Below are 13,591 nucleotides of genomic sequence, written 5' to 3'. Positions count from 1 at the left end.
CCTGATCCACCATTACAGATTGGGTTGAAAGTGGGGATCAAGTGAATATTTTTTGGTTTATAAGTCATTGGACTGTATGTAGTCACATCTGGACAAGAAAGAGAAGGCTCTACTTTCCCCAGAGAGAGTAGACTTTGAACTGGCTATGGAAATGAATAGGCCCACAGATGGCTCCTGTTGGAGAGAGGTTGAGCTGTATGGGAAGAAGGGTGCACTGAGACATCCCGGTGGTATGAGGGATTGGCCGAATCTCTTTGTTTACCTTTACCTGAACTAATACAGTCTTGCTTGAGGTTCTGATTTCTTTATTCAGAAACCTATCTCCTGCATACCGACAGCTTTCAAATTTGTATGCCCAACCAGGATTCTCTTTTATATTCTAAACCTATATTATATGAATAGTAGACAGCTTTGCATGGATTTATCACTGGTAAAACCTTAGTCACCAGATGTCCAAGACTGAAATGATTTCATTTCTCCTTAAACATGTACCCCATTGGTGATAGATTGCAATAAATGGTCACAAACTCATCCTGTCCCTCTACACACACCTCTTTGCAACTACTGAGCTGGTGCCCTAGAGACTGTGTTCCACAGCAGGAGAAGCCATCACAATGAGAAGCCTGCTCACAGCAGCTAGAGAAACCCGTGCAGCCAATAAATAAAAAATGCAGCAGAAGTAATGATGTGGCAATTATGAGCCTAGACCTCAAGAGCCTTGCAGGCTTTGCTATCAGTCTCTTGGAAAGCTTCTACCATTATGTGAAGAAACTTGGGCTAGTCTCTTTAAGGATGAGAGGCTACGTGGAGAAAGATGCCCAGCTGACATCCAGCACCAACCACCAACCACCAACATGACTGGCAACATAATGTGCAAGGCCCAGGAAGGCCTCTTATTTCATAATTATTAAGAATTTCAAGGTAGAAATAGCAGAACGATGAGCGAAGCACAAGTCACATGTGCATGCCGCTGGCCTTGACAGATGGAGACAACACTTCAGAGCATCAAGCCCTTGCCAAACTGTCACAGCTGACTGTCACCCTCTGAGTGAGCTCAGACAAAACCAGCTGAAGAACTTCCCAGCCAAGTTCAGCCCAATTGTTGACCAATAGAACTGTTAGTTAATGAACAATTATTTTAAGGCATGAACTTTGATGATAGTTTGTTTGGGCAGCAATAAGTAATTAAGTCATCCTTGTACTCTCTTATCCTGGGTGATTACAGCCTGAATCAATCCAGCTCACCCACACTTTCCATCTCATTTTGTGAGGCCTGAGGAATCTTTATGCTCCCTGCTTCTGGATATGTTCCTTCTTACCCAGAAATATATGTAGACTTCGACTGCTGCTGCTGACTACCGAGGCTTAAAATCTAGATCCTACCATTTCTAATTGTGTGACCTTGGACACATTATTTTTACCCCTTGTGCTTCTATTTCCTTATCTGTAAAACAGAACTGACCTTATCTTTTTTTTATTAGGATCTGTGAAGGTTGGTTGAGTAACACAAATGGCACTTAGCTAAGAAGACCATGCTCAGTAAATGTTAGTATGATGACCTTCGATTCAACACAGTATCTGTGAGATTCAGTATGAAACTTGCAGGAGGACTTCAGAAGACTTCTAGGGTTGTATGGAAACAGTATTCAGAGAGGTTAAAAAAACCCAGCAAAAATAACAGACGTAGTCTGGAGAAACTATAAAGTGGTATGCAATTAGAAACTTGATTTCTGATATCAGACTTTCTTCTCTCACATCTCAGCTTTGCCATTTGTTCTGTTTCTTTGTCAAGTTACTTAACCTCTTTAAGTCTTCATTTTATCAACTGTGAAGTGGGACCAAGGAAAGGAAATCTCTTATAACATTATTGTGAGGCTTGAATGAGGACTAAATGGTTAAGTCCTATAGGCCTGAGTTAGAGAAGTCCTGTGTGCCTGGCATGTAGAATATATGCACCACATGATACTTGAAATGTGAGTAATGGTTGGAAAGGCAAGCCAAGATCACGTTGAGAGGAGATTTACCAAATATGAAGCACACTATATATAAGCCTATAAGCAGGATATGAGGTAAGAGATAAGGAGCCAAAGAGAAGGCAAACAGATTAAGTTTGGAGATCAAGGCAGAAATGAAACCATTCAAGACTTTGGTTGCTGCATCAGTAACTCTGGAAGATCCATTGCATGTTTCCTTATACTCACTGTAAAGTATAATGGCATAGCAGAAAATGCTTCAGAAGCAGATTTTGGATTAGAGGGAACAGCTCAAACAAATCTTTAGCTCATTCTCCATCAATTAGCCTTTGAGGGCTCTCTCTATTTTTAAGGTGAAAAAGTGAAAGTGTTAGTCTCTCAGTCGTGACCCACTCTTTGCGACGCCATGGACTGTAGCCTGCTAGGCTTCTCTGTCCATGGAATTCTCCAGGCAACAATACTGGAGTGGGTTGCCATTCTTTTCTCCAGGGGATCTTCTTGACCCAGGGATCGAACCTGGGCCTCCTGCATTACAGGCAGATTCTTTACAGTCTGAGCCACCGGGAAAGCCCATTTTTAGGGTGGTTCTTGTCTTTTCCTTCCTGGACAGCCAAGAACCCATTTATTCACAAATTATTTATTGAGTACCTTGGAATACAACAATTTCCAATTGTACTGTACTCCCAGAGCCTCAGACTAACAGGAGAGTCAGATAATTAAACCAGCAATCTCAACACTTGTGAGAACTTAGGAATCAGAGAAAGCTTCCTAGAAGAAGTTACATTTAATGTGAAACTTAAAATATAGATGAGTAGGCATCAACTAGGGCTTCCCAGGTGGCTCAGTGGTAAAGAATCCACCTGCCAATGCAAAAGACATGGGTTCGATACCTGGGTTTGGAGGATCCCCAGAGGAGGAAATGGCAACTCACTCCAGTATTCTTGCCTGAGAAATTTCATGGACAGAGGAGCCTGGCAGGCTACAGTCCATGGGGTCGAAAAGAGCTGGGCATGACTTAGTGACCAAAAAACAACAAAGCATCAACTAAGCTGGTGAATGGGGGAAGAGTGTGGTTGTTGGCTGAGGGGAGAAGGGAGTATTCACGGTCAAAATAACAGCATATGCAGATGCATGGAAAGAAGACAATCAGGAACTTGGGGGAATTTAAAGTAGTTCAGTTGGGCTGAAAAATTGAGCTAGAAGCTAGAAAGTGCTAGACAGAAGGCGAATGAGATGAAATCTATTCTGTTAAGGAATCTGGGCTTTATCCTAAGGGCAGTGGGAATCGATTCTAGTTTTTAAGCAGAGAAGTGACATCTAGAAAGACTACCCTTATTATAATGTGGAGAACAGAAGGAGCAGGATAGAAAGCCTACTACCTGAGTTTGTAAATAAAATTTTATTGGAACACAACCATATACATTCATTTACATATTGTCTATTGCTGCTTCCAGGCCATAAGTGTAGAGCTGACTGACTGACTATCTGGCTCGCAAAGCCTGAAATATTTATAATCTAGCTCCTTAAGAAACCCAGGAAGATTATTGTAGTAACCTGGATAAGACAATATTCCTGTCTTCCCAACACTGGGGAAGAAAGGAATCTTAGAAAGGCAGTCATTGTCAATAGCTGAAGAAATCAGGACCTAGATATAAACTGTCATAATCTGTTTTGTTTTTTAACCAAATTGTTCTGCCTGTTTTCCTCTAAGAGTTTTATAGTACCCAGCCTTTCATTTAGGTCTTTAGTTCATTTGGAGTTTATTTTTGTGTATGGTGTTAGAGAATGTGCCAACTTCATTCCTTTATATGTAGCTGTTCTGTTTTTCCAGCAGCACTTATTGAAGAGAATGTCTTGTCTTCAGTATATATTCTTCCCTCCTTTGTCAGAGATTAATTGATATAGGTATGTGGGTTTATTTCTGGATTTCTGTTCCATTGGTTTATATTTCTGTTTTTATGCCAGTATCAAAAGCTGATTCCTTTAGGTCTGTTTTTCTTTCTCAGGATTCCTTTGACTACTTGGGCTCTTTTGTGTTTCCATATAAATTTAGAAATTTTCTGTTCTATTTTTGTGAGAAATGCCATTGATAATTTGATAGGGGTTGCACTGAATCTGTAGATTGCCTTGGAGAGTACAATCATTTTGACAGTATTGCTTCTTTGAATCTATGAACATGGTATATCTTTCCATTTGTGTTATCTTTGATTTCTTTCATCAGTGTTTTAAAGTTTTTTGAGTGCAGGACTTTTGTCTCTTTAGATAGGTTTTTTCCCAGGTGTTTTATTCTTTTCATGAGATGGTAAATGGGACTATTTCCTTAACTTCTCTTTCCGATTTTTCATTGTTAGTGTATAGAAATGCAAGAGATTTTTGTGTATAGTAGAAAGTGTGAAAGTGAAGTCGCTCAGTCGTGTCCAGCTCTTTGCGACCCCGTGGACTGTAGCCTGCCAGGCTCCTCTGTCCATGGGATTCTCCAGGCAAGAATACTGGAGTGGGTTGCCATTTCCTTCTCCAGGTGTATAGTAGTAAGTCTGAGTGTTAGTTAAACAAGAGTCCACTTTTGGGCCCTGGAAGGGGTCCCCCTTCCTGCAACAAAATGTGTTAGTTGGGTACCTAGGTTAACTTTGTTGTACTCATAAACAAATTTGCTTACAAATGTGCTCTTAGAACTCATTTAGCACATTTGTAAGTCAAATTTGTTTATAAGTACAATGAAGTTAACCTAGGTACCCAACTAACACATTTTGTTGCAGGAAGGGGGACCCCTTCCAGGGTCAAAAAGTGGGCTCTTGTCTAACATTTAGAAATGAGTTGTCTGAGGAGACACACATGCTGACAAAGCAAGAGATTTTAGTAGGAAAGGGTGCCTGGGCGGAGAGCCGTAGGGTAAGGGAACCCAGGAGAACTGCTCTTCCAAGTGGCTTGCGGTCTCAGGTTTTATGGTGATGGGATTAGTTTCTGGGTTGTCTTTAGCCAATCATTCTGACTCAGAGTCCATCCTGGTGGTGCACACCATGTTCAGTCAAGATGGATGCCAGCGAGAAGGATTCTGGGAGGTGGTTAGGTATGTGGTGTCTCCTTTTGACTTTTCCCAAATTCTGGTTGCTGGTGGCTTATTAGTTCCATGTTCCTTACCAGGACCTCCTGTCATAAAACAATTCACGCAAATGGTTACTATGGTGCCTGGCCTTGGTGGGCGGTTTCAGTCAGTGTGCTTCCTCTAACAATTTGACTATATAGTACTGTGTTGTAATAGGTTATAATACTTTTCACACATATAATACATAAAAATAAATACAAAAAATAAAATGTTTTTAATCTTATAGTACAGTACCTTGAAAAGTACAGTAGTACAGTATGACAGTTGGCATACAGGGGCTAGCATCAAGTGAACAGGCAGGAAGAGTTACTGACTGGAGGAAGGAGAGGATGAGGGAGATGATAAGAGTAGAAGGACTGTTAGGATGGAGAGCAAGCTGCAGTCACTCATGCCTGACATTGATGGAACACATGTTCGCATCTTTGAAAGTTTACAATTTGATGGTTCATATGTAGGAGACTTACTGTGTTAATTTTGTATCTTCCAACTTGACTGAATTCATTGATGAGCTCTAAACTGTTCTCCTGTGGCATCTTTAGGATTTTCTATCATGTTGAGACAGGTTCAAGCCCCTGTTATACAACTCTTAAACAAAATACAATATCTCCTGAAGTGTTCTGCAGTTTTGTAGACGCTTGTGGTTTTAGCATTATCATGGAGCCTGGTCTACCAATGAGTTCAGTTTATGGACTGTCTTGCTGTTCTGGGTGTGCTTTCTTTGTTCTGCTCCTGTTTGATCCAGCAGTGGAACTTGGCCCCATGATTTCTTGACTTATCCAACCATCATCTCCACTTACAGTGTGTATGCTATGGGGAGGTGGGTGGTGTAGGGGTAGTGGAAGACTTACTGAAGATTTGGGAGACATGAGGGGAGTTGAAGAAATGCAAATAACAGAATCTTGCACATGAAAAAAGTATTTTAGCCATTATGAAGTTACTCTGCCTTCTGTCTCTTTTCTTTCTCTTCTGTCTTCTCTTTTTCCCCCCAACTTTTTCCATATCCCTAAGTGAATTTCTAATGTAGAACAATCTTTGTTTATACTGCCTCTTGCTAATCCAAGTTCTCAAGCACTGTTCATAACAACGTGTCTATTCATAACAACTCATCAAAGTATTTCCGTCTGAGAAAAATTCTAGTGCCAGCTGTTGAGAAATTGGTTTAACTTTACTACGGTAGCAAGGCATCTTGGAACCAGGGTAGGGTTCTGAGGATAGGCTTCGATCAGATGAGATGTAATCTGACTTACCCAGGAAAGGAAGAAGTCCAAAGCTGAGGGAGGAGGGAAATGAAATAGAGAAACCAAGATCACTTCCAAAGAGTAGTATAAATATCAGACATAAGTGGTGAGTGGGAGGTTGTAAATAAAAGAGGAGGTCAGGGATCTAGAATAAAGAAAATCAACCCAAAGAGCTGTATTGTAGACTCTTGACTTATTGTGAGGAGAGATTATGTCTTAACTGTTTTTATGTATGCATCAGTTAATACAGTGTTGAACACAAGAGATGTTTGACAAACTGGACCCTAAACCTCATGCCATTTATGAAATATGATTTTCTTTGTGTTCCTGGGACTTTGCTGTTCTGATATAGATCAATCTACTATGTCTGAACAAATCAAGCAGTATTGGATTTATTTCTAAGCAACCCAGGTAAAAGACTAGAGATCTCCTCAAGAAAGTTAGAGATACCAAGGGAATATTTCATGCAAAGATGGGCTTGATAAAGGACAGAAATGGTATGGACCTAACAGAAGCAGAAGATATTAAGAAGAGGTCACAAGGATACATAGAAGAATTATACAAAAAAGACTTTCATGACACAGATAACCATGATGGTGTGATCACCCATCTAGAGCCACACATCCTGGAATGCAAAGTCAAGTGGGCCTTAGGAAGCATCACTGCAAACAAAGATAGTGGAGGTGATAGAATTCCAGTTGAGCTATTTCACATCCTAAAAGATGGTGCTGTTAAAGTGCTGCACTCAATATGCCAGAAAATTGGGAAAACTCAGCAGTGGCCACAGGACTGGAAAAGGTTAGTTTTCATTCCAATCCCAAAGAAAGGCAATGCCAAAGAATGTTCAAATTATGGCACAATTGCACTCATCTCACACGCTAGCAAAGCAATGCTCAAAATTCTCCAAGCTAGGCTTCAACAATATGTGAACCGTGAACTTCCAGACATTCAAGCTGGATTTAGAAAAGGCAGAGGAACCAGAGATCAAATTGCCATCATCCGCTGGATCATCGAAAAAGCAAGAGGATTCCAGAAAAACATCTACTTCTTTATTGACTATGCCAAAGTCTTTGACTATGTGGGTCACAACATATTGTGGAAAATTCTTCAAGAGATGGGAATACCAGACCACCTAACTGGCCTCTTGAGAAATCTGTATGCAGGTCAGGAAGCAACAGTTAGAACCGGACATGGAACAACAGACTGGTCCCAAATAGGGAAGGGAGTACATCAAGGCTGTATATTGTCACCCTGCTTATTTAACTTCTGTGCAGAGTACATCATGTGAAATGCTAGCACAAACTGGAACCAAGATAACTGGGAGAAATGTCAATAACCTCAGATATGCAGATGACACCACCCTTATGGCAGAAAGTGAAGAACTAAAGAGCCTCTTGATGAAAATGAGAGGAGAGTGAAAAAATTGGCTTAAAGCTCAACATTCAGAAAACTAAGATCATGGCATCTGGTCCCATCACTTCATGGCAAATAGATGGGGGAAACAATGGAAACAGTGAGAGACTTTAATTTTTTGGGCTCCAAAATCACTCAGATGGTGACTGCAGCTGTGAAATTAAAAGACAGCAAAAGAGACACTGATGTATAGAACAGTCTTTTGGACTCTGTGGGAGAAGGAGCAGGTGGGGTGATTTGGGAGAATGACATTGAAATATGTATAATATCATATATGAAACGAGTCACCCGTCCAGGTTCAATGCACGATACTCGATGCTTGGGGCTGGTGCACTGGGACGACCCAGAGGGATGGTATGGGGAGGGAGGGGGAGGAGGGTTCAGGATGGGGAACACATGTATACCTGTGGCAGATTCATTTTGATATATGGCAAAACCAATAAAATATTGTAAAGTTAAAAAAAAAAAAAAGACTCTTGCTCCTTGGAAGAAAAGCTATGACCAACCTAGACAGCATATTAAAAAGCAGAGATATCACTTTGCTGACAAAGGTCCACTAGTCAAAGCTATGGTTTTCCAGTAGTCATGTATGGATATGAGAGTTGGACCATAAAGAAAGCTGAGCACTGAAGAATTGATGCTTTTGAACTGTGGTGTTGGAAAAGACTTGAGAATCCCTTGGACTGCAAGGAGATCAAACCAGTCAATCCTAAAGGAGATCAGATCAGTCCTGAATATTCCTTGGAAGGACTGATGCTAAAGCTGAAACCCCAATACTTTGGCCACCTGATGTGAAGAACTGACTCATTGGAAAAGACCCTGATTCTGGGAAAGACTGAAGGCAGGAGGAGAAGGGGATGACAGAGGATGAGATGGTTGGATGGCATCACTGACTCGATGGACATGAGTTTGAGCAAGCTCCAGGAGCTGGCAATGGATGGGGAAGCCTGGTGTGCTACAGTCCATGGGGTTGCAAAGACTCAGACACGACTGAGTGACTGAACTGAAGTGTATTTCACATGTTCTGTCTTCAAAAAGACCTACACTATTGCTAGTTTGTATCATGACAAAAATGGCAATAAGCAACTGTTAATGCAACCACCATCATTTATCAAATGCCTACTAGATCTAAAGTACAGTCAGGTATTTACCTATGTTCTTTCCTGTACACCTCATACAGAAAACTTGGTATTGCCTAGTATATGCATTGTAAAGATGAGGAGCCTGTTGCTCAGAGAAGTTCTCTTTCCTTAGGTCATGATAAGTGGCATGGTGTCTGGCTTCAAAACTCCTGACTTCGGTAATACTGGCCTCTGTTTTTTCCTAACTCATTGCGCTGGCACCAGTCTAAATCTTTGAGTTCTTTACATCCCTTGCTTAAAACATTCATTGTTTCCTCATTTGCTCCTGAGCAGAGTCTGCAATATTTAGTGTGGCATAGTTTATTTTTCACAATTCCTGAAGTGACATTTATTGCTGTTTCCATATATGTACATTGAGTTCCAAGCATTTCAGATTCCTAGGGACATCCCAAGCTCCTCCATGCTTCCCAGATTTTGCACGTTTTCCTTCTTTCTAGAGTGCTTTTCTTCCTCAACTTGCCTGGGCTTTAAAATCAGGAACACAATTGCTAATCAGTCTTTCCTGGAAGACTTCATAATCACTCTAAGTTTTAAGTCTTCTATTAGTAAATTGAGACTATATTTCCTACATTTTGGAAAGAGGTTATCTGGGATGAATTGTGGCTTTGACACTCGCTGTATCATCTTGGGAAAGTTACTTGACTTCTCTAAGCCTCAGGTTCTTTTCTTCATAAAATAGGATAATGAAGGTTATCAGAAACAGGGCCTGACACAAAGTAAGTATTATTATTTTATCACTCTCGTGTGAATTAAATAAAATTAACACACATAACATTCTAACACAATAATTGTTAGCATACTGTGCTTCCTTTAGTGACTTCCTTGTCACCCTTCAAAATTCAGCTCAAATTCACCTTTATAATGCTTTTCTGGAATCATTCTGTACATTCCTCACACGGTTAGCCATTTTCTTAGTTGAACTCACAAATCTCTAGTTTTACTTATTATATCCCTTGTAATTATTTGTTTAACTTCTTATCTCTGCCAGTCTGGACTCCTTGAAGACAAAGACCATTTTATAATCCAGCCAAACATAGCACAAATAGGTGTTTTATATACATCGGTTGATTGAATGAATTAGTACATACATTAATAAACAAAAATGAGTCTCAAAGAACTTGTAGTTGGTAGTAATATTACCAATAGTACTACTACCACTGTATAATGTTTATCAAGTATCACTTGCTCAATACTGTCCTAAGCTCTCGGAACTCATTAGCTCATTTAACTCAACAATAGCTCTGTTAGGTAATTATTGTCCCCATTAAAACTTTTCAAAAACAATGAAACCTAATTGCCATTTTATAGATAAAGTAACTGAGGATTAGAGAACATAGTCAAAATTAGACAGCTAGTAAGTAACATGGGGCTTCCCTGGTGGCTTGGTGGTAAAGAAAGTCCACCTGCAATGCCGTAGATTGCCTGTAATGTAGAAGATGTGGGTTTGATCCTTGGGCTGGGAAGATCCCCTGGAGAAGGAAATGGCAACCCACTCCATTATTCTTGCCTGGGAAATCCCACAGACAAGGGAGCCTGGCTGGCTTAGTCCATGAGGTCGCAGAGTCAGACACAACTTAATGACTAAACCACCGCCATCACCAGTAAGTAATATACTCAAAATCAAACAGCTAGTAAGAGGTATAGAAAAAAATGTCATGTTTCAGTAGAAAACTTGGTATTGCCTACAAGAAAACTTCCAGGTCACCTTGCTCTTGCTTTTCATTGTCTTGGAACTATTGCACATCCTTCTGAATTATCTGATTGTAGCCACTTATCATCTTTGCTTCATTTTACAACTTTGAATAAATATGTCTTTTTTTTTTTTTTTTTAAGATTCTCTTTTGAATAGGTTGTAACATCTGCCTGGTTCCTTCACTGAACGAGTTAAATAACATCTTTAACTTTTTTGCTTTTCTGTCTGAATCAGTCATGATTTTAGTTTTTTTCTGAAAATCATCTTTTAACAGAGATACAACTGGAATGCAACTCCCACTCACAATGACTTCAAAGCCCATTTCTGTACCTCACAAGCCTCCAACTTCTCTGTGCTTGTTTTCAAGTTGCAGAATTCTGAGTTCCACCTTAAGAGAGTCTGATTCTGTAGCATTTTGTTTTTAACGAAGACTCCTATTATGCTATTGCAGGTGGTCTGAAAAGCACTGCTTTGAAAAACTATATAATACTGTTTTTTTTTTTTTAAGTGAAAGTATTAATCATTCAGTCTTGTTCGACTCTTTGAGACCCCATAGACTGTAGCCCACTCGGCTCCTCTGTCCATGGGATTCTCTAGGCAAAAATACTAGAGTGGGTAGCCTTTCCCTTCTCCAGAGGATCTTCCCAACCCAGGGATTGAACCCAGGTCTCCCACATTGCAGGCAGACTCTACCATCTGAGCCACCTGCAGGTTTTTTTTTTGTTTTTTTTTGTTTTTTTAGCAGGATGAGTAAAAATACAAAGCAAGCTACAAACTAAGTTTCAAAAAAAGAGAGAAGAAGAGAGAAACTTTGTCTGAAAGAAACACTAAGTTTTATGAAGACAGTAGCATTTGATCTGGACCTTAAACTAGGGAAGCTTTTGACAGAAAGATATGAAGACAAGATGTCTTGTTTTGAAAGCAGTATGAGCAAAAATAAGGAGGGAGGAAAATGCACAGCACTTTTGGGAGAATGACTAGTGGTTAGATTTGACTAAACTGAGTGAAAATTTAGGGGGATGGTATGAACAATAAGACTAGAAAGGTAAGTTTGAGCTAGAATGGAGGATTTTGATGCCGTGCATTTACTTGAAAGGCAATAAAGAGTAATAAAAAGCTTTGACTGGACATAAAAGGATAACATAATCAACAGCAAGTTAAAGGAATCCTGAAGAAGCATGAGGTTAGATGAAGAGAGAGGCAATCTAATGAATGGCCAGGAAAAGAAAGATGAGAGATCACAAGGATATGAAGTCTCTTCTGTAATTAATGAATATTTACTGATGGTCTGCCACATGTGAAATATGTGTTATTAAGCAGTGGGAAGGAAGCTGTTATCCTGGTACTTTGTGTGTAAAGGCTCAAAGAGGGAAGATGTCAGAGAGACATCAGAGGTTAAAGAAGGTATATGGGCCTAAACTTTGGTGAGTGAAAGAGGAAGGGTGCAGGACATAAACATATGAACGATTAGAGAGTAGAATTGTTAGAATTTGGTGTCTACTTGGATACAGAGGGCTAAGTAAGAGGGGAGAGTATAGGAAAATTGAAGTTTCTGGGTTGGGTGATTAGGTGCATAGTTAAGTTCAGTCGCTCAGTCATGTCCGACTCTTCACGACCCCATGAATCGCAGCACACCAGGCCTCCCTGTCCATCACCAGCTCCCGGAGTTCACTCAAACTCATGTCCATCAAGTCAGTGATGCCATCCAGCCATCTCATCCTCTGTCGTCCCCTTCTCCTCCTGCCCCCAATCCCTCCCAGCATCAGAGTCTTTTCCAATGAGTCAACTCTTTGCATGAGGTGGCCAAAGTACTGGAGTTCCAGCTTTAGCATCATTCCCTCCAAAGAAATCCCAGGGCTGATCTCCTTCAGAATGGACTGGTTGGATCTCCTTGCAGTCCAAGGGACTCTCAAGAGTCTTCTCCAACACCACAGTTCAAAAGCATCCATTCTTGGCGCTCAGCCTTCTTCACAGTCCAACTCTCACATCCATACATGACCACAGGAAAAACCATAGTCTTGACTAGATGGACCTTTGTTGGCAAAGTAATGTCTCTGCTTTTGAATATGCTATCTAGGTTGGTCATAACATAATGACTCCATAAACTGAGAAAAAAGAGCATGGGGAAGAAGAGGGGATAATGAGTTATGTTTTATTGCATTTGAAGAACCTGAGAACACATAGTAGGACATTGGGAATGTAGGTCTGGAGCTCAAGAAAGAGAACTTTAGATAACTATTATGGAAACAGAGTTGATAACAGGTGTACCTTGGTGAATTGGGGAAATAGGGAGATGAGATCAGGTCCAAATTGAATGAGGCTGTCACCTGGAGTGGGTGGAAATGAACTAAGCAAAAGGTTGATTGCAAAAATCAGAGCTCAGAATTAAAGCAGGAAAGCCCATATGTTGTCAGGCTATGCAGAAAGTTGTCTAAACTTGGAGATGAAAAGGTCAAGGGGTCAAGAGAGTACAGGAGTTTACTGAGAAATAAAAGCAAGGTAGATGAATTAAGTTAAAGACTGTTTTCCCTAGGACTTATTTTAGGATTAATGCTGTATTTGTTTGGAAGAACTACTTTAGGTAAGCAGTGAAACGCCAGGGATTTTAAGAGACTTAAGATGCCCACTCAATTCTCATGTGAGGAAAAAGAGGAACACAGAGCTGTTTCACAGATCATTTGACTCCTCAGGAATCTCTTCAATTGTAAGTTGAGTTGGGGAAAACCATGCAATTCTTAGAGGTAATTTTCTATGAAAGCTAGAGGGAGGGCTGAACTCTGGGTCCAGGGTGTTGCAGGGCAGCAGGAGTGTCAGTGAATTAATTCTTTGTGTTTTTATGTTGATACCCAAATTCAAAGAATGATTGGTTTTTACTGTTGTAATGGTTATTACAAACCAAAGAAGGGTGGATCTACCATAAAGCACATCTAAATTATTGAGGAGACATGTGGTTTTAAACTTTAACTCTATTTGTTTGTCCTCTCTCCCTTCCAGATCAATATGTTGAATCTAGACAGTTGTTTTTAGCT

Source organism: Bos indicus x Bos taurus, chromosome 3 (genome assembly GCF_003369695.1).
Source record: "Bos indicus x Bos taurus breed Angus x Brahman F1 hybrid chromosome 3, Bos_hybrid_MaternalHap_v2.0, whole genome shotgun sequence".
Lineage (NCBI taxonomy): Eukaryota > Metazoa > Chordata > Mammalia > Artiodactyla > Bovidae > Bos > Bos indicus x Bos taurus.
The sequence above is the reverse complement of the archived record's forward strand: the minus strand, read 5'-3'. Positions refer to the sequence as shown.